The following is a 20,843-nucleotide window of genomic DNA, read 5'->3' as shown; positions in this document are numbered from 1 at the left end:
CTCTCACATTGAACCAAATACAGTGGGCCCACTATATTAATAGACTAGCAATTCATGGATTGAAGCATCTGCAGTTTACAATGCCCCATAATATTCAATGGTAGCATGTGCACATGGACATATGTGCACACATTGTCACCCTTTGAATAATATGTGGTGCATCTGTCTATATTTTTCTCCCATTGTACGGAGAAAGGAGAAAACTTAAGGTTTTCATTAGTGCAAATGAGTACAATCAGTACCTCATTATGAGTAATCCATTGACAAAAGGTGCAGCTGATAGAAAGCAGTTGCTTTGATTACTAAAGCACAAAGCATGATATAAATAAATACACTAATGCTGATAAGTGATAAGTTTATGATCAGTTTCATAAACAAGCTACAGCAGTGGCTCCTAAGCTATGCAAAAGTTAGTTTCTTTATGAATATATATATTTTTAAAAATGCCTCCCTGAATTAGACCAATCAGTCTAGGCCAGGTTTTTGCTCCCATACAAAAACAATTGTCACAAAGGTTGCCAGAGTGAAAATCAGAGCTGCCTGACCCTATAATGGCTGTGTACAAGAGTGGATTTCACTGGTGCTGCTCATCACACAACTAGGTAACAAACAACCCCTGCTGAAATTTCAGCTTCTATACTGACGTTAAAGGGATAGGAAGTGTGTCCTGTTTTCTCTGGCAACCCTAGTTCTCACTTTAGGTAATATATATGGATGCCTCAGGCTGCAGGCTGCCACCAGTGTGAAACTGTCCCTCTCCTCACCTCCACACTGTAGGGAGGACCCCACCATCTTGGACTGCTTAAATGGCATTGTGTGGTTCTCCAGAGCTAGCTATTTTCAAAGGGACACACCAAGCTCTCAAGACAGCTCTCCCTGGCCCCAGGTTCTGAGGGGTCCCAGGAACCAGCATTTGGGACACAACACAACTCTATAGAAAGCAAAACCCTCAGTGTTGCTTTCCACAGAGCAGTTCTGCCCTCTCTCTCATTCTTGTATGTGATGCAGAAGTGATTAGGGTTACTGCAACTGCAGGAAGAGAAGATTAATATAATGAGTGGCTGTGGGAGTGGCAAGACAAATGGGGAGCAGTAGCACTTCTCTTCTGGCCCTGCCTTAGGCATGCAGCAAGCTAGCACCTGGAATGCTTATACTGGTTCTAACCAGCACTCTCCCTAAATTTCTAGAGCGATCTTAGAAAAGTCTGTGTAAAGATAAACATTGTTGTTGTGTTTAAGTTAATCCTGACTTATGGCAACCCTGTCACAGGATTTTCTCGGCAAGATTTGTTCACAGGAAGTTTTGCCATTGCTTTCCGCTGAAGCTGAGAGTGCGTGACTTGTCCAAGGTCAGACAGTGGTTTCATGGCTAAGCCAAGAAATGAACCCTGATCTCCATAGTCTCAGACCAGCCCAACACTCAAACCACTGTGCCATGCTGGCTCTCTAAACTCTGACCCTTGGTGCAGCTAGTAGCATTTTCAGGTGCTTTTCAGGGACATTGCTATCATGATCATAAAAGTGCATGTGGAACAGTTATGAGGTCATACGTCTAACTTACAATATTGTAACTGACTAACAGAATGCTCGAGAGCTAGTGTGATGAGTATTGGGTTATTAAGACATTTAAAAGCATGGGAATGTGAAATTGTATAAATTTATTTGATCTGCCCCTTCCCAAAAGGCTTTAATAGCAATAAATAAAGAAATTCCTTTTTAATTTGGCATCAAAATGAAGTTTCGGGCCTTTAAGGCTTTCCATGGATACCTTCATTATTACTTCTCTTGTTAGGATGGTGCCTGTGCACAGTGCTCTGGGTCTCTCTCCTTTTCATTATGATAAATGGAAATAAAATGTGTACTCTGAGTAATGCATTGACCAAAGGTGTAGCAGGAGGGAATGAGTGGCTGTGATTGGAGCACCAAATCACTCAGCAGCAGTGTGGCACAAATGTGCTAATCTACTGATAAGTCTCTGGAGTCAGGCTTTCCACAGATAAGGCAAGAGCAGTGTTTCTTCAGCTGTGCTCTAGGGATCCTCCCTAACTCAAGATTAAGTATCTGAGACATTCCAACAAGCTCAAAACATAGACTGCTTAGTGAATCACTCCTGTCCTCCTGGATAGCCAGTTGTTTGACCCTGGAATCAGTTGCAGGCCCAACAGCTTTCTGGGAGAAAATCCAGAAAAGTGTTTGATAAAATAAAAAACTGAAATAGTCAGAACTTGGGGATGTTACTTTGGGAGGAGAGATAGGACTGCAGCTTCCTGCATACCCAAGTCAGCATGGGAGATTATCGCATGTGTATTTTTGCCCAATCTGGGAATGGGCTCGTCATGGGCTTGAATGGGTGAAAATGGATCTTATTGCACACCCCTCTGCCCAACTCACCTGCATTGCGTACCCGATCCAGATTCCTGGCTTACTTTTCGAATCAATGATACTTTCCCATCCTTCAAAAAGTACGCTAGATTGGGCAAAAATACATGTGTGATAATCTCTGTGGTCACTGAAACTGGTAGATTCTGGAAGCTGTATTCCAAAAGAGTAATATTGCCAAGCTATAGACATACTATTGGACATAATAATTTGGATGGGGGATGGATACACAGAAACACAGATGCATGGACACCCCCACCGGCATGTTGTTGTTATTAAGAGATAGCAAGTGATAAGCAGTAGAAACAGAGAAAGCAAAACAATATTGACATGCAGTTCTACTTTTCTCATTTCTGTTCCAATAAAGTCTCTGAATTATCTTAGTTTTAAAAAAAATGCATATCAACTCTTTCAAAATTTATGGTCAGGGTAACAATCTGCATTTTTCTGTATTCTTTCTGTATCGTTCATCCATTCTATTCACACTCCTACAACTATGTACAACTGTGTTTAAATACTTAATGGTCTTCTATCAATACATCTTAAAAATGGATTGATATCTACAAAAACTCATGCAGAAATAAATAAATTAGGTGCTACTATATTCTATACTATACTATATACTATATAATAAATTAGGTGCTACTATATTCCTTCTCAACGTTGTGTGCCTTTAAGTCATTTCTGACTTTTGGTGACCCATAGAGTTTTCTTGGGCTGAGAGTGTGTGTGACTTACCCAGAGGGTTTCCATGGTTGAGCAGGGAATCAAACCCCGATCCCCAAAGTCCAAATCGTATGATCAAACCACTATACCATGCAGGCTCTATTCCTCCCCATTTTTCTTTCTATAATCAACTTAAGTTCAACCCATTTAACCACTAGAGGGAGCTCAGGTTATTTGCATTAGATTTCTTCTAGTGCTCTACAGATCTCTACAGAATGGTAAACTCAGGTGTCCGTTGCCAACAAAGTGGTAACTGAACAGGGCATCTGAGAAAGAAAAGAAACGTATCATCCCTTGAAGGCCGGCAGAATGCAGAGGAAGATCTCCATTCAAAAAATGAAGAAAAGGGCCAAAAAGAACTCCTAAATCTTCTGATGAAACTTGTGTGTATTCAATAGCCATTGAAAATATTTACTGTCCAATAGAAAAGAGAAAAAAGACCTTGGGAAAGTCACACTCTCTCAGTCTCAGATGACAAACCCTCTCTGAAGAAACTTGCCAAGAAAACCCCGCAATAGCCTTAGGGTGGCTATATGTTGGAAATGACTTGAAGGCATCTATCAACAACAACAAAGGAAAGAGAAACATAAACTTATAGGGGATGCTCTTCAATGTTCTCCTTGAAAGGAATGGCTAGGTGGAATCTTGAACAGCAACCCTTCCATCAGGAGGTGAGGATAAACTGGATATTTTGTTGCAAGTTGCAGAATATACTGTGAAATATATCCGAATTGTAAGTATGCACCCATGCTTACCATGGAGACAAAGAGAGAGAGCACAAGAAGTATGTCACTAAGAACACAGTGCCTTCTTAAGTAAAAACATATGGAAGACTGGGTTACAGCCCTGTGCCATGGGAATACTCATGGTAGTGATGCCCGTCATGAAGGGTTCAAGAGGAAACTGTGACAAAAGCCAACCTTTCTTAAGAGTTGGTCCACATTACAATGGTCCACACACAACAGGGTTGCCAGACTGAATATAGGACAGGGATCCTGCAGTGATAATAGTTAGCAGAGCCTGGATGAGGAAGATGTACTGTAAATCCTATCAGGCAGAAGTATAGTTCCTCTTCTCCCTCGCCCCTAATCTCATCTTTTAGCTGCTACACCTCCCCCCTCCCAAGCACTGCTATTTACTGGTTGGTGGAAAAGATATGTGTGCATTTGTGTGTTTGTGTCAGTCAGAAGTTTCCAGCCCTGTTCCTGTAGCTGGACCCACACAACATGAGACTGAAGGTGCTACAGAAATGAAACTGGATGATTCTTTGCTGGCAGTGAACTATTAGACGTATCAGCAGGTTTAAAAAGAGAAACACAGCACACAACATTTCAATTATGCTTTATCTTTAATGGAGTATTTTCATAAAGGTCTTACAGCTGGGGAATGAAGTAAATGTCTACATTCCAAAGAGCAATAGCAAAGCTTAGCAGGGTAGTTAACTGGATGCTTTTAGAACTTTGGTGGGAAGAGATTGTGTTCTAAAAGTATTTTCTGCACTCAAATCTGCAGAAATGACACGCAGGCAGATATGGAGTTGTCTACTCTGTTTTACTTCTCACAAGGAAAGCAGCAAGGAGTCAGGTAGCAAAAGAGAACAAGAAATGTTTAAATCAACAGTGATGCCATGCCATTTATCATTTTTCTTTCAGTGATGCCATTGACTGTAATTCTTGATTCCTGTCTTCATTTCATTCAAATCATCTGAAAGGAAAACAAATGAAAACAGGTTTTTCAGGGAAGAACTGGCTGAACAGGGAACCTGAAAGGATGATGGACTTGGGAAGATGGACTTGCCAGTTAGTTAGGTATGTGGGAAGCTTGGCCTTGATCCACATAATTTCTTGCTACGGGGCTATTTTGAGCTCACTATGGCATTTATTTATTTATTTATTTATTTATTTATTTATTTATTTATTTATTTAATATTTGTACTCTGCCCTATATTCAAAGATTTAAGGTCAGCTTACTGTAAAATCACTTTAAAATAATAAATAATAACAATAATTTATGAAGACTAAATATATATACTATTTATCAATTAAAAATCAGACAATCTAAAAGCAATTAAAACAATTTAAAACAGTGCAACCATAGCACATGCACAACCTGCATGAAATCACTTGGACCCAAAGACTTTAATAAAAAGTCAAGTTTTGACTTGGTGCAGAAATGATATCAGCATTGGTGCCAATTGGACCTCCTAGTCAGCAGCATCACTAGGGGGCGCAGGGGGTACGGACCGCACCAGGTGACACCACTGCTCTTCAAACATCTGCCTTTTGGCAAAAATGGCCTCTGGCATTCATCTGCTTCCCTTTAAAATGCTTTAAGAGATGGTGGAAGTGGGGTGAAGCTCAATAGGAGGAGAAAGGAGAGGGCCCAGAATTTTTTAAAATTAAAATTTCAAATTTCAAAATTTTATTTTTTTAAAAAAATTGATTCTTTTTAAATTTTATTTAAAAACATCACTTTTTAACCAAATATCCACTATGTGTATGTAAATACATTTAGGTTGTGCTTTTGATATTGTAATTTGAAGGTATAATTTTAAATTTGCTAGTTGTTTATGACACAGTTTATGTCACCTGCACCTGCCCCTTTTCTTGCTGGGTTGGGGGCAGGGCAGTCTCAATGGCAGCCTAGAGGCTCGAACCTGGTGCTTTTCGGGGCCACGGAGAAGCAGCTTGGAAGGGAGTTTCATAACCTAGAGAGGCCACCACCATGAAAGATCTCTTCCGTGTCCTCATTAGACAAATCTGGGAGGATGGTGAGATGGAGAAAAAGACCTCCCTCAAAGACTGTAATATTGGTGCAGGCTCAAATGGAGAGAGATGGGGTTTTAGATAGTTTGGACCTAAACTGTATAGGACTTTTAAAGTCAGAGCTAGCACTTGGAATTGTGTCTGGAAATGGACTGGCAACCAATGAAGCTGTTTTAACCAGGGGGTTATATGCTCCCTATAACCAGGCCCAGTCAGCAGGCTTGTTGTAGCATTTTGGGACCTGCTTAAGTTTCTGAGTGGTCTGCAAGGGCAGACCCATGTGGAGTGCATTACAGTAGTTACCAGTGCATGGACTACTGTAGTTAAATTATCCCTATCCAGGAAAGGCTGTATGAGTAGCTGATAGACCAGTTGAAGCTGGCCCAAAACATTCTGAGACACAGAACCCATCTGGGCCTCCAATGACAAAGATGGATTACACTTTAGGATCTTTCATTGCTGCCCTTCCCATTCCTAGTCTTCTTCTGATTTCTTGCCTGCTGTCTCCCTTCTGATCAATGTTTGATCAATCTTTGACTTTTACCTGATATCATTCCATCATTGTGTTTTTCCCACTTCAATTCTTGTCTAGCAATAACTCTGTATGTTTTTACTTATGACTTTCTATGCACTTGCATCTGGATTTGTTTTAATTTTGGAGAAAAAGAGGGATATAAACAAACAGATAACAATAGTCCTTATCTCGCTACACTTGTTATAGCACTATATTGTACGTGAACTGTTGTGGCAAGATCCTGTGGAATTCTGGGTTTTGTAGTTTAATGAAGCCCAAGAGCTTCCTGACTGGGAATTAAAACAGGCAATGAAGAGAATGAAATAGTCCAAGATTTTCAATATTTGGGCTCAGTCATCAACCAGAGCAGCCAAGAAATCAGAAAAAGCCTAGGACTTGGCAGAGCAGCTATGAAGGAACTAGACAAGATCCTGAACTGTAAAGATCATTAAATACCAAAGCTAGGCTTGTCCATGTCATCGTATTTCCGATTTTGATGTATGGTTGTGAGAGCCAAACTGTGAAGAAAACTGATAGGAAGAAAATCAATTCATTTGAGATGTGGTGCTGGGAGAGAGTTCTGTGAATACCATGGACCACTAAAGTGAGCAATGGATGAATCCTAGAGCAGACCAGGCCCAAACTCACTCTGGAAACAAAGATGGCTAAACTGAGGTTGCTGTATTTTAGCCATATCATGAGAAGAAAGGACTCATTAGAAAAGACTATAATGCTTGGTAAAGACGAGTGCTATAGGAAAAGAGGAAGACCGCATTTCAGGTAGATATATTCAATCAAAGAAACCACAGCCATTAATCTGCAGGAGCTGAGCAGTGTGGTTGAGGATAGAGTGACTTGGTGGTCTCTCATTCATAGGGTCATCATAGATTGAAGTTGACTCAAAGACAGTTAACAACAAAAAACTGCAAATCCCAGGATTCCATAGGATGTTGCCATGGCAGTTAAAATGAAATAATAGTGCTGTAACAGTGTTGTATGATATGATCCTGCTACTTTTTCAACTTCTGATAGAAATTAGGAACTTGGAAGGGACCTGGAAATAATTTCATTGACTATGTGACTGACATTATGATCTATTCACAATACAGAATTGTAGTGCTATTATTTTACTTTAACTGCTATGATTCCATCTTGTGGAATCATGGAGCATGTAGTTTGGGAAGGCACTAGAGCTCTCTGACTGAGAATTCTGAAGATCTCACCCTAAACTGCAAATATCAGAATTCCATAGAATAAAACCATGACAGTTAAAGTGGAATAATAGCACTATATTCCTGTAGTTCAAATCCATGATCCATTAGTGAATTAATGTCATTATTCTCTCTCTCTCTCTCTCTCTCACACACACACACACACACACACACACAAACACACACACAAACACACACACACACACACACACACACACACACACACACACACACTCCATCTTACTTACTAATTGCTTGGCTTTTGCAATTTCCTTTTGTCCCCACTAACGGAGAAGACAAAGAAGTCTGATGTTTAAAAGTGAGTGAAAATATGGACTAACCCACGGTGGAAACACCATTTTGCATGACGGATCTTGTTGCTAAAACAGCAGTTTCTCTGTTCACATGTTCTTCTAGATATCCCTGCATATCCACACTCTGTTCTCCTTGCTGGAGGTACATTACAGGAACGTCTTTGGTCTATTTTTTTTAAAAAAAAATATTAAAGCAGAATTCAGAACTCATGAAAAAAATGTTTCATTTGTGCTCAGCTTAATGGCATCCATGAAGATGACACTATATCAGTTTCATTTCTCTATGAAAACTTTGCACTCACAGAGAGTTTATGAGGATGGTATGGGATGCACGATTGCACATATGACATGTTGTGTTTCTTGGAAGCATATCTGAGGTCCTTTCTGCACTGACCAGGATACTCTGGGGGCAGCCTGGAGCATTGTGGACCCTGGCCTTTTCCCGTTACTGCAGACCCTCAATTCCAATGCCAGGCAGCTATTTGCACATAAGTCCACTGTGCTGCCTGTCACCCAGTGACAATCACATGGCTGGGCACATCTTTCTGATCTCAGAGTGAACAACAAGTTAACAGTGGTGGACATGCCAGGCAGTACAGCAGAAGGCATTTTTAACAGCTCAGTTCCTCAGTAAATGATACACTGACTTGACTTAACTGGGGGTTGGACTGGATGACCCTTCAGGTCTCTTCCATTTCTATAAGTCTATGTTTCTAACTGGCAGGTTATTTTTAGAAACTGAGGGCCCGAACAAACAGGCCAAAATAAAGCTGCTTGGGGTCACTTTGGTGGTATGCTGGGAAGCTGCACAAATGCCATGCTCCAGTCCTAAGGACTGGAGTGCAGCTTTGGCGCAGCTTCTGGCATCTTAAGATGTGTGTATCATTTAAACAGCATACCTCCAAAGTAACCCAAAGCAGCAGCTTTATTTTGGCCTGTCTGTTTGGGTCCTGACTTGCTGGTCTTGGTTCAGTGACATAACAAATTCATAACATTTTTCAGAGAACAGCAAGTGTGTTAGGCAACCGGCTTGAGCCAGAAGGATCCTTCTAAAGCTTTTCAAAGGCTTTAGGAGGCTCCTCTGATTTGCAGCAGAAACAAGCTGCTGAGTAGATGTCAACCCCTAGCATAAACCCAGAGTGCAATGTGCATTTTTTTTAGAGGGGAACATCATTAGGCAATCAGCTTGAGGCAGGGGTTGAGGTTTGCTCAGTAGCTTCTCCCTGCTGTACATTAGAGGATTTTAAAAAAACTTTTCCTAAAACTAGCAGGCATGACCTGCCCCCATAGCATGGGAACAGCAAATGCATTAAGCAATGGGCTTGAGGTAGGAGGATCATTCTAAAGCTTTTCTTAGGAGCAACAGACAAGACTCACCCCCAGAGTGCAGGGCTCATGCCTAATGCATTTGCTGTTCCCCTCTGAGAAATACGTCCTGCACTCTCAGGGGCAAATCTTGCCTGTTGTTCTTGAAGTGAATGATGTCACAGAATTTGCTTGCAGTGGTGAGATCAGCTGTCAAGATCCAAACAGCTCTCTGGACCATGTTGCTCCCCTCAGCAGCCACTGGTAATAAACCCATCCCTCCAAGCATTTGTGTGACCAACACCAAATCACCTCATAGAATACAGATATAATATTCATCTGCTCTTTTGACCATTTTAAATTATAATTGGACACTGTTAATTTCACACATGGTCAAGAGAGTGGACCACACATCTAATATATCAGGTCTGAGTATAATTTTATTTTTATTTTATTTTAATCTAACTTTGTGCACATCATTGATTTTCTAGTTACTGAAACTCCACCTCCACACCCCACCTCCTCCTCTTTTTTCCATGTTAAAATTAGCTCCCTGACTTGAGACTTGAGGCTTGACTTGATACTCATCTTGAAGGTAAATACTTGAGACTTGGAGTAAAAGACCTGAATACATTACTGTAAAATACTAATATAAATATCCAGTTTCCAGCTAAAGAATCTTCTGGCCTTGAACTATAAGAAACCTTTGAAACATTTTCAGACCCAGAACACAAAGGGAATCCTAAGCAGAATGCACCAAATATAAGATAATAGCATTAGCAACAATCACAATATATAACAAAGGGGAACATAGTAACTGTAGGGAATGCACCTTTGACCTGCATTTTATATCATGTGGCTCTACAAACCCTTATCATTCAGATCTTTGTCGAGACATCTGAGGGAGACCTCTGTGTATGCAAGTATCCTTGGCTCCTAGAAACTTACCTGATCATAGAATCATAGAATCATAGAGTTGGAAGAGACTGCACGGACCATCCAGACCAACTCCCTGCCATGCAAGATGAGGGTTTGAGGACCTATGAGCAGCCTCTGCACATAGAGATCTGTGTTGAAAGCTACCCTGCTTCAGACAATCATGTTAATGGACGGATGGCAAAAGGAATTGTGCAGCATGGGGTGAGGGCTAAATGGGTGGCCTGTTTAACATGCTCAGCCTTGAACAACATGCTCAGTTCCTTCACCAGCGAAACCTGAAAAGAGAACTGTAGTGACCATTGAAATCTTTAATTCATAACTAAGTTGGTCAGTGGACCAAACACTGAATTGATGGAGGCTCTTCCAGGATTACAAAATGCCACCATCATAGGTCATGTTGTGGGACTGCCCTGCTATTTTTCTTTTCCCCACAGCAATGTAGAAGGAAGATTATGGGGATATGCAGACTGCCCCTATGCCCTGAGTCCATCCCCAACCCAGCCTTTCCCACCGGTGTGCACAGCCTCTATATTTATAGCAAGCACAGCTGAAAAATAAGCTGTGTAATAGATTTAAAAATAAAATAGGGGATTTACCTGGTGGCAACCACATGCCACAGCCGCAGTCTGGCCCTTGCAGGGCACAAAAAGTGGCTCCTTTTTGTGTCCTGCATAGGGAACGATAGCCTAGGCACCATGGCACCTTGGCTTTACAGTGCTCCTTCAGTGCTGTGTTGTGTCGATGCAGTGCCAGAGAAGTGCCGTGAAGCCTTGTGCCATGTGGTGCAGCACAGGGCATCACACTGCCCTGGGGATGGAGCTGGGGCATGCATCATATGGACGCTATGCCCTGACTCCATCCCCAACCCAGTCTTTCCCACCGGTGTGCACAGCATCTGTATTTGTAGCAAATACAGATGAAGAATAAACTATCACGATCTGTGTAATGGATTTAAAAATAAAACTGGGGATTTACCTGGTGGATAATTTGGTCTTTGCTTCTGGGCATCTGCCAAGCTGCCTAATCCTAATACCAAGGCAATCATCAGGAGCCAGAGCAAATTGCAGTTCATGTCTAATTGGGATCTTGAGTTGTCAGATTTATCAAAGGAATTCCAGATCAATGGTGTGTCTGGAGAGGTACGATTTCTTTCCTGTGAAGAAAGGGTAAAGAAATTAGGGCTTTATACTAAACCAGTGAATCCCAATGTGGGCAGTACACCTCCCACAGGGGCTGGTGGAGAGATCCAAGGAGGCAGTGAGGGAAAGGAGGGCAGCAGGGGGACCTTCAGCCAAAGTATTGGTGCACAAGAAGGACAAAGGGAACCATCAGCCTTTAAGGCCATGGTAGGGCTGAGGATTGCATGAAACTTCTTTTCAGGGTCCCTCAAAACCACAGCACATCCTCATTGATCACTTTGTGGGGTGATGTCTTCCACTCTTCACCTACCTGTGCAAGCTCATTCCCTTAGCCACATCTTTCACTAGTATTGGTGGTGGCAGTTGGGAAACTTGCAAGGCTTGGAAGACGGACATTGTTTTTGTGGCCCCAAGTGGCCCCATTTTGGGACAGAATGATGGACTGGAGCAAGAACTTAGAACATGTGGTGGCAGAGAAGAAGTGGCAGCAAAAAAATGAGCTTTCAAATTTGGGAGCTTGCTTAAGCTTTGTGAGCTTTGATGGGACTTAGCTGGCATTGCTGTTCCAGCTTTGTTTCATCAGACAACATGAGAGAAGAGATAACAGAAGAAACAATGTTGCTGTATGTGGGGGAGGGCACTCGAAGCTCTGTGGGGAAGACATGTCTCTGGGGAAGAAGGGGAAGGAGTATTTAGGGTCAATTCTTGGAAAGAGTCATTTGTCTTGGAGGCACTCCTGTAGTTAAAATAGCTCCCTTTCCCTGTTCACGCCAGTCTCAAGTTTAGAGCGTGTGGCTTCTGTAAACCACCTATGGACACACTGGCTGCTCCCCTTTACACACTGACAAAGAAAGATTAAGCATGGCCCATTACAGACGGGCAAAAAGTACATACTAGGTACCTAGGGTTAGGAAAGGGCATCCTTTCCGGATGCCCTAACCCTAGTATGTACCTAATACGTACAAAATGGTGGCACCCATTCTACATGGGCACTGCCATTGGGACGTCACAACTGCGCCGCCTCCAAATAGAGCGGCACAGAAGTGACGTCCTGGTGCCGTGCGAGGGCGCCTGGGGCGCCCTTTTCACAGCGCCAGAAGGAACTCTGAAACGGAGCTCCTTCCAGGTTTGTGTCACTGGTGCAGCCTTTACACGACTGCGCCAGCGACACAAATGAGAAAAGGGCCTTTCTCTTCGTCCCCACCACTGTCGGGTGTCCTTGGGGCATGAAGTCCCAAGGACACTCCTTTCCAGGCCACGGGGAAGCGGCCTTTTGCCGCTTCCCCGCGGCCTGGAAAGCAGCGGATCGGGGCCTCAGAGGCTGCCGCTATGGCAGCTGAGGCTCCAATCCGGTGGGATAAGGGGCAGGAACAGGCCACCCCAAAAGGGCGGTCTGTAAACCACCCATGCTTGCTAAATAGAGAGAATCTTCTCTGTTTGCACCTGTTCACTTTGGGAGCAGCAACCAAGCAACTGACTAAGCAGCATCTGAGAAACCTCTTGCATGCTCTGGCCTTTGCTGGAAGAACAGCATGGGTAAGAAGCTTCTCAGTTGTTGATCTGCCAGTTGCTCATATGCTACACTCAAGGTAACTGGGTACAAAGGGAGCAAAGACTGATCAGCCAGTTGAACAACACCCAAGAAGCCTCTTGCCCAGCCGGCCTTTACCACAGGACCAGCACAGGCGAAAAGCTTTTCAGTCACTGCTTTGGCAGCTGCTCTGTTTCTTCTCCCAAGGTGATTGGATGCAAAGGGAGCAGCGACCTAGATTGGGTTGTTATTTGCAGTAAACAGTAGACCTAATACCAAGAAATACACATGGGGCAGGGGTGTGAAGGTTGTTACCCAAGATGAAAGGGTCCAGTAGTTGGAAAAGGTTTGGGGACCTGGTGGCGCAGTGGTTAAATGCCTGTACTGCAGCCATTCACTCAAAACCACAAGGTTGCGAGTTCAATACCAGCAAAAGGGCCCAAGCTCGACTCAGGCTTGCATCCTTCCGAGGTCGCTAAAATGAGTACCCAGATTGTTGGGGGCAAATTAGCTTACTTGCTAATTAGCTTACTTGCTGTTCACCGCTATGATCTTTGGAATAGCAGTATATAAATAAAACAAATTATTATTATTATTACTAAGTGATAAAACCTCAGTATAAACTCAAAACTAGTGGCAGCTCCCTGAATGCATGTCTGCAGAATGGTGATTCTGCTCTGGGCTTTAGCATGAATTTCAAATGAGCTATGTAAATTGTTGAACCTATCTGGGAGACAGAGCTCCTTTAATGTTCAAATTGAAATCCAGAGTAAACTTACCATCTTACTTAACATGGAAGTTGCAAGCTGTTACTGATTGCAAATGGAATGAGGCAATATGATCTATTTTAACTTCAGAAAGAACCAGGGAACAGAATGCTGCCCAGAGGTTCCAGCTTAGGGCATCCTCTTGTGGTCTCTATTATATCATGCATACATGCATGATATAATCTTTATCACAAACCAGTAAAAACCTGTACTCGAGACACAGTTAATCTCAAAGATGCTACAAGATCCTTTTGCAGTACTGGAAGGCATGTCTAGGATCCACACGCAAATAACAAGCCTTCATGTGCTATTGATGGTTATATTTTATTCTTTAGAAAGGTTTTATGATTATCCTGTTTTATAAAAAGCCCAATGCATTTTGGCCCCTATATTATGGAGTGGACTTCTTCAAGGGCTACACTACAAATAAACATCAATATTAATAATAAAATAGATCTCAAAATTTAGAGAGGAAAAACATATATTTCTAATTAAATAGATATAAAATCCCAACAGTCAACATAAATTCTATTTAATATATTTTTAAAGAAAACTCATATACATACCACTCAATCTATCAACCGCAGAAATTTCCGGAGTTTGCTAAAAATCTTCCTCCATATAGCTGAACTATTAAACAATAAAAAGGGGGACAAGGCTTTTATACATTTTATACATTTCAACATTTCAACAGATGATCCGAAAAAGGAGGAAGAAGGGTAAAGAGACTGTGGTTAAAAAAACGATCAAGGATGTCTGATGTAATATAGTTAGAAAGCAAAATCATTAGTAATGCAGGGTAACTTTACTATAATAAAGGGAGGAAATCTAGGTCTTCATCTTCTGGCATCAAAGAATTCAGTTTTCAGATCTAATCTGCTTCTTTTCTTAGCAATGTTTTTTAATTATGATTTTCTATCTTTTCCAATGTCTAGAACTTAATATCAGTGGCAGAGTGGTCAAATTCCCCAAAATGACTTATCAGTGGTGCACCCACTCTTCAACTGTTTATTTTAGACAAATGTTCCCCTATAATGCCTTTTTAGGAGTCTTAATATTTTACTCACAAACATTTTTTGCACTTATATTGAACTGCATAGACAACAAAACTGCTGTTACATGTGCTGAAGTGGGTACTCACAATAAATGCAGTGACCACAGGGTCTTGCTGCATTAATAAAAGTGTTTATGGGCCTATACAGATGGGTGGCATGCAGCTGCTCCTGTATTGGCCAGATCGGTGCCACAGCAGCCGTACGCAGCAGCACCAATCCACTCTAGGCAGCTTTCTGGAAGGGGCACCATGATGACACCCTTCCGTGCAGTGCCATTTAGGCGCCGTGCATGATGTGCATCATCATGGCATGCGCCGTGTAGATGGGCATGTGCCAAGATGGCCTGAGCGTCTGGATGCTCAGCCCTCACTGTGCCTATAAGCCAGCACAAAGTGCCAGTCTTGTATTGTGTCCTCAAGCAGCCCATTGCCTAACACGTTAGCTGTCCTTTCCCCCTCCAACAAATAAATGTTTCTTGAGCTCTGGTTGCAAGTCTTGTCTGCTGGTATTCTTCAGAAAAAAGAATGCTAGAAAAACCATCCTCTCCCCATATTTGCACCAAAGACAAGCTGCCAAGTAGAAACATTTATCTAAGGGGAACAGCAAAAGTAATGTTACTCAATATGTATATTAGTCATGCTCAATACTGAGGACATTTTGGAATTATTTGGAATGTCTTGGCCAGATTTGTTTAGAAGGGGTTTGACACTGTATACTCCTGTGGCTGAGAAAGTGTGACTGGACAAGATCAACCAGTGGGTTTCCATGGCTGAAGAGGAATTTAATCCCTGATCTCCCAGATCCAGCATTCAGACCACTAAAACCATGCTGGTTCTCATACCTACACACACTAATTTTGTAATATTAAAAAAAAGTTAAGAAGGCATGAATTTTGCCCTATATAAAAAAGGTGAGGAGAAGAGTGGATGTAAATACAATGCCCCCTTCCCTTACGTGAGGATCCGTTCTGGACCCCCACCCCACCCCCCACGTAAGGGAAAAATGCATATGCGCAAGCCCCTTTAGAAGTAATGGGGTTTGTGCTAGTGGCATGCCATGGGATGCACACTGTGCATGCGTGCCCCATTACCTCTTCCTGGTGCACTGAGGCTTCTTCTTGTGCAGGCTTCCAGCATATGCAGGAAGCTGCATAAGCCTCACCCACATATAATGTGGGCACACTGTATGAGAAAGAAAGGATATTCATGAATTCAGACTTTATAGATATGCACATTCCAACTCAGTACAAATTGTCCTCTTTGAAGTTCATCATAGTGTAAGGTTGTATCTTCACTCATAATGCTTAGGTCAGTGCCATGTGTAAAGATCTAAGGCCACCAAGCAAGGTCATGACTGAAGCCACATCCAAAGCTGAGTCTTCCCAATCTGTAGAAGGAAATTCACATGGGAAGGGGAAGAAGGAGCAGAGGACTACTCCATGACCATACACAGTGTTCCCAATATTCCTTACATGATTAGGAGATTGGGATTATTACACATGTATGGATGCTGAATTTTAGATGCTTCCGGTGGGATCCAAGAAGACAAACCTTTAGATTTTCTCCTTCCCACTGCATCAGAATGTTAGGAATTAAAAGTGGAGATATTGCAAACTTAAGCAACATGAATTTAAGCAACTAAGGTAATGAATACAGAGTAGGAGACATGTAGAAATTGGATAAAAATATTTGGCATGAAGAATAAACAACAAGTTACCAATACAAAATAAAAATGCATCTGAAAGAGTAGAGACATTTGAATAAAAGTGTTTGATCTTCACAGATGCTTATTGGGTGCTTAGTAAGGAAGTAAATATTTGCTATTTTAATTCTTGAAAGAGCAATGAATAATTTTAGCAATGTTTTTCCTGCTGCAAGAAGGTATTTGAAAACTGTATACGTTTTGAAGACTATTCATAGTTCACAACTTATTCTGTGCAAAATTCATGTATAATCTTTTTGTTTAGAAAACAGCATTTTGTGTGCCAAAAAAGAGGTGTTTTCTGCCTCTCAGGCAGAACTCAACTCAGAGCTAGCCAATAGAAAAGATACCAATGTTACTCAACTAATTGCTAAACTGTGGGTTTATTCAAAGTTCTGGCAGATCAGAAAGGTGCCACTATCTCAGTTGATACCAAGTATATAGTAATTTTGAGAGAGAGAGCTAAATCTGAAATGCAGAAATAATGCAGTTTGTCACAGCATTAACTGTTATGGCTCAGTGCAATGGAATTCTGGTATTTGTAGTTTTGTGAGATATTTAGCCTTCTCTGTCAAAGAGCTCTGATGCTGGTAAATCGCCTCTCAAACGTTGAAAAAGCACACATGTGTGAAAGCCTCGCATGCTTCCTCCATGTCATGGAATCATCGGCACCCCTCTAGCATCACTGAATTGTTCCGATTAGAGGGAATTTCCTCTGAACACAAAAAATTCCCTCTCCCCGAATGATTCAGTGACACTAGAAGGGAGCCGACAATTCCCTGACGTTGAGGAAGCATTCCAGGCTTTCACACACACACACTTTCTCAATGTTTGACAGGCGATTTACCAGCTCTCACCCCACTGTAAGCGCTGATTTGATAATCTTTATTGTCTGAGCACCATCAAAATTTCATGAATACATGTTGTGGTAGATCTCAAAACACACTGCAGAAATAATCCAGTTTGAGACCATTTTAACTTCCCTTGCTCAATGCAAGGGAATTCTGGGAGCTGTAATTTTGTGAGACATTTAGCTTTCTCTGTCAGAGAGCTCTGGTCCCACAATAAACCACAATTCCAAATATTCCCTAGTACTGAGCCAAGGCAGTTAAAGGATCTCAAACTGGATTATTTCTGCAGTGTGTTTTGGACCACATTATCCCAGGCAATGGCATCAGTTCAGATTTTGACCAGTTAATTGAAATGGCCAATTAAAAAATGGTTTCTCATCCAAAAGACAATATTTGAGTGTTGGTGGTCTGGGGTAACAATGTGTAGAAATGGGAAACTGTGGAAATAATTCCATTGCTATCTTATAGTTACTCAAGCATATGTGTAGAAAAGTAGTTTAACTGTTCTGTGGTTACAACAAACCACAGCTCCCCTGTGTTGTATTTTTCCTCAACCTTGAGCAACAAAAAACTGAGGACATGTTAATGAACAGCCTCTCTCTTTACCTGCAACTTCCTCATGCGGTGCAGAACCGTATATTATTAGGTACATTGGCCTTGGGCAACACACTCCACATTTGTTTTAAAAGGTAATGCTTCCACAAAACCAAATATGTCTCAATTTCAGTGTCACTCCCTTCACTTCTAAGCTGTCCTACTATTGATTCTAATATAAACAAATTCATTAAATAAATAATGCAATGAATTTATTCATGTAGCAAAATGAAACTGAGCATTTCCAATTATGAGTCTCTCTTAATAAATTTCTCACAATAATTGAATTTAAATACAAATATAAGTAATTCATTTCAACACCAAAACTTGGCTAGAGTCAAACTGTAAGTGATCACTAATGTATTGCAAGCAAGTACAAAGTCTGCACATCACAAGGCAAATGAACTACAAGTAAGCAAGAAATGCAAGGCAAGAAATAAGATTCTAATTTGAGAAGCTAGAGGCAGACATTTATTTATTTTAACCCTAACACTTTTCAAGGTTTTTTTTTTCCTTTGACAATAAATGAAAGAGCTTGGTACATTCACTCTTACATTGCTTAGAACTTTCTCACAGAATGTGTAACTTGCCATTTTATAATATGTCCATCTGCTTTGTTATATTTCTGGATATGTATTTATGTTTCGACTCACTTTTTCATTTGGTTTTTGTGAAAATGACTTGTTTTCACAAATCATATGGTCTAGGAGTACTCTTCTCTCTTCTAGACTGGTCTCAAGAAATGACATTTCTTCTTGCTATATAGTTTCCTGGGGTTTGCCAGTTGTTCTTGCATGTGCCTCTACATAGGACTTTATCACACATGAGGAATTTCTCTTAATTTCAAATGAAAAGAAAGTGGGTCCAGAACGCATTTACATGAATTCACTAGTTCAGCGAATTTATGTGAATGCAAATTGCATTCGAACTGGCTTCCCATTGCCTGAAAATAGTATGCCATTGCCCAAATTTGTGTGTGATAGTCTATCACGCAATAACGTTAAACCCCATGATTGCGCTCGGATTGCCATTGGATTATACTTCCAATTTCCCTTTTCTGATAAACTCCTTGGTCCATAGAACCAATCTGCAAGACCTGAGCAGAGCTGTTGATGACAAGGTGACTTGGAGTTCTCTCATTCATAGGGTCCCCATAAGTCAAAGTCAACTTGACGGCAGTTAACAACAATAGCATGTCTGTTCATGATATGTCCAAAACACAACAATCTCAGTTTAGTGTAAACCACACCTGAGTGTTTTTCTTTAAAAGAAAAACCAAAAACATTTGGAAGAGCCATATTCATATCCAACAGGTTGAGACAAAGAGACTTCCCTTGATAAGAAGGGCAAATTTTGTCCTCTTTAATTTATTTTAAAAAATATATTCAAAGAGTTATAGTGGAAAAGTGATCTTTCACTAATACACTATAGTACTATATGTCTCCCTAAGAAAAGAAGACAGGAAGAGAACAGAAGGGAAAATATTGCTCCAAAATAGAATTAAAAAGAAACTCACTTGTGAGTGGGAATGAAATGTTGCAGCTCATGCTGAGAATCGCCAGAAAAGATTCTGGGACAATAGAAACTCCATCTGCCTATTTAAAACAGACAAACAAACACAAAATTGTAGCAACAAATACCTCTCGCCACATTTGATTAAAATGAAGACGAGTTGATGAGAACGGGACAGATAGGAGGAAGCAAGTGATGATTTAGAGTCTGTAGAGATGGGTGGCATGCAGCTGCTCCTGTACTGGCTGGATCGGGGCCACAGCCATGGCCACCACATGCTGCTGCCCTGATCCGACCTCCAGAGAGCACAAAAAGGAACCACAGAAAGCTGCTGCTTTTTGCGCCCTCCAAGAGGTGACATAGTCATGGCAGCACGGCTTTATGACGCCCCTTCGGTGCTGCATCATGTGGATGCAGCACCAGGGGGCGTCATCTTGGTGCATGCCATGTAGACTGATGTGCACCAAAATGGCACCCTAGGGGTGGGATTACAGCATCCATCATGCACCGTAACTCTGCTCACGCGACGGCCATTGGGCCTGTCTGTAGGCCCTTCCTCCCAGAAGGCTAAGGCCAGTAGTGTCTGGGGATCTAAGGTATCCTGTGGCCACCATAGGTTTTTTTCTTTTTTGATACCGTAAAAGCCACAGATTTGGCCACATGGAGCTGATATGTGAGCAGAACAAGTCACAGGGTGGCTGCAGCCCAGGGGCTTCATATTGCCTACTGCTATTCTGGAACTTTGTGGTGAACCTCTTGGAGGGGATGGATGGATAAATAATATCAGTGAAATCTGTTTCCAGTCTTTGTTAATGTGGTAAAAAGCAAGTTTCAGTATGCCTCTTCTGGGCCTCAGGAGAATGACAACACAAACAGGCCCTCTTGTATCACAATGACAAGAGTGTTTGTCCCTTCACTACCCCCTCCCAATGTAAAATGCTGCTTCCAGGACAAGGGCAGCTCTTGACTGGAGTAATTTACTCTCAAACTGTCAGCTATCCAATGAATGGATTGCACACATAATATGAGATTGAAAAATGAAAGAGACCAAGCAACATAAATAGCAAACTTCCTGAAAATCTTCATAACATTCAAGACAGCAGGGAATCAACAATGCTGTAGCAAACAGAAAGTAAAAGGTTTCAAGCTCTGGTTTTTACTCTTTCCCTTTGCCTAAAAATTTCCTTTTGTCCTCAAAATATGTTTTTAAACCTGGCTTGATTCCAGAGCTGCAATAGCTTTAAGAATAGTAACAGCATTTACATTTCTATACCACTTCACTCTGAACTAAGCAGTCTCTAAGCAGTTCACAATGTGCAAGCCAATTGCCCCCAACAAACTGGGTACGCATTTTACCAATCTGTGAACAGATGGAAGGCTGAGTGGACCTTGGAGTCCCTCAGGATTGAACTCACAATATTGTAGCTGCAGTACTAGCACTTAACCAATGTGCCACCAGGGCAGGTTTTGTCCAAACTTTTAACTTTCCAATTTAAGACTTATATAGCCTGCCTTTCTTTTACAAGCTGGATGCAAGGCAA

General features: G+C 41.5%; 1 long non-coding RNA gene across 1 annotated transcript; it reads right to left on the bottom strand.

The window, feature by feature from the left end:
• Positions 1-4,740: 4,740 nt before the first annotated feature.
• Positions 4,741-11,193, bottom strand: LOC149319554 (uncharacterized). Its single transcript, XR_016279877.1, has 3 exons — positions 11,128-11,193; positions 7,936-8,074; positions 4,741-4,808 (listed from the first exon to the last, which is right to left on the bottom strand). It is a non-coding gene; the product is annotated as an uncharacterized LOC149319554 (long non-coding RNA).
• Positions 11,194-20,843: the final 9,650 nt, after the last annotated feature.

The sequence above is a fragment of the Sceloporus occidentalis genome, unplaced genomic scaffold (genome assembly GCF_023333645.1).
Source record: "Sceloporus occidentalis isolate IW3139 unplaced genomic scaffold, rSceOcc1.0.p SCAF_2, whole genome shotgun sequence".
NCBI classification, from domain to species: Eukaryota; Metazoa; Chordata; class Lepidosauria; order Squamata; family Phrynosomatidae; genus Sceloporus; species Sceloporus occidentalis.
The sequence above is the reverse complement of the archived record's forward strand: the minus strand, read 5'-3'. Positions and strand labels throughout refer to the sequence as shown.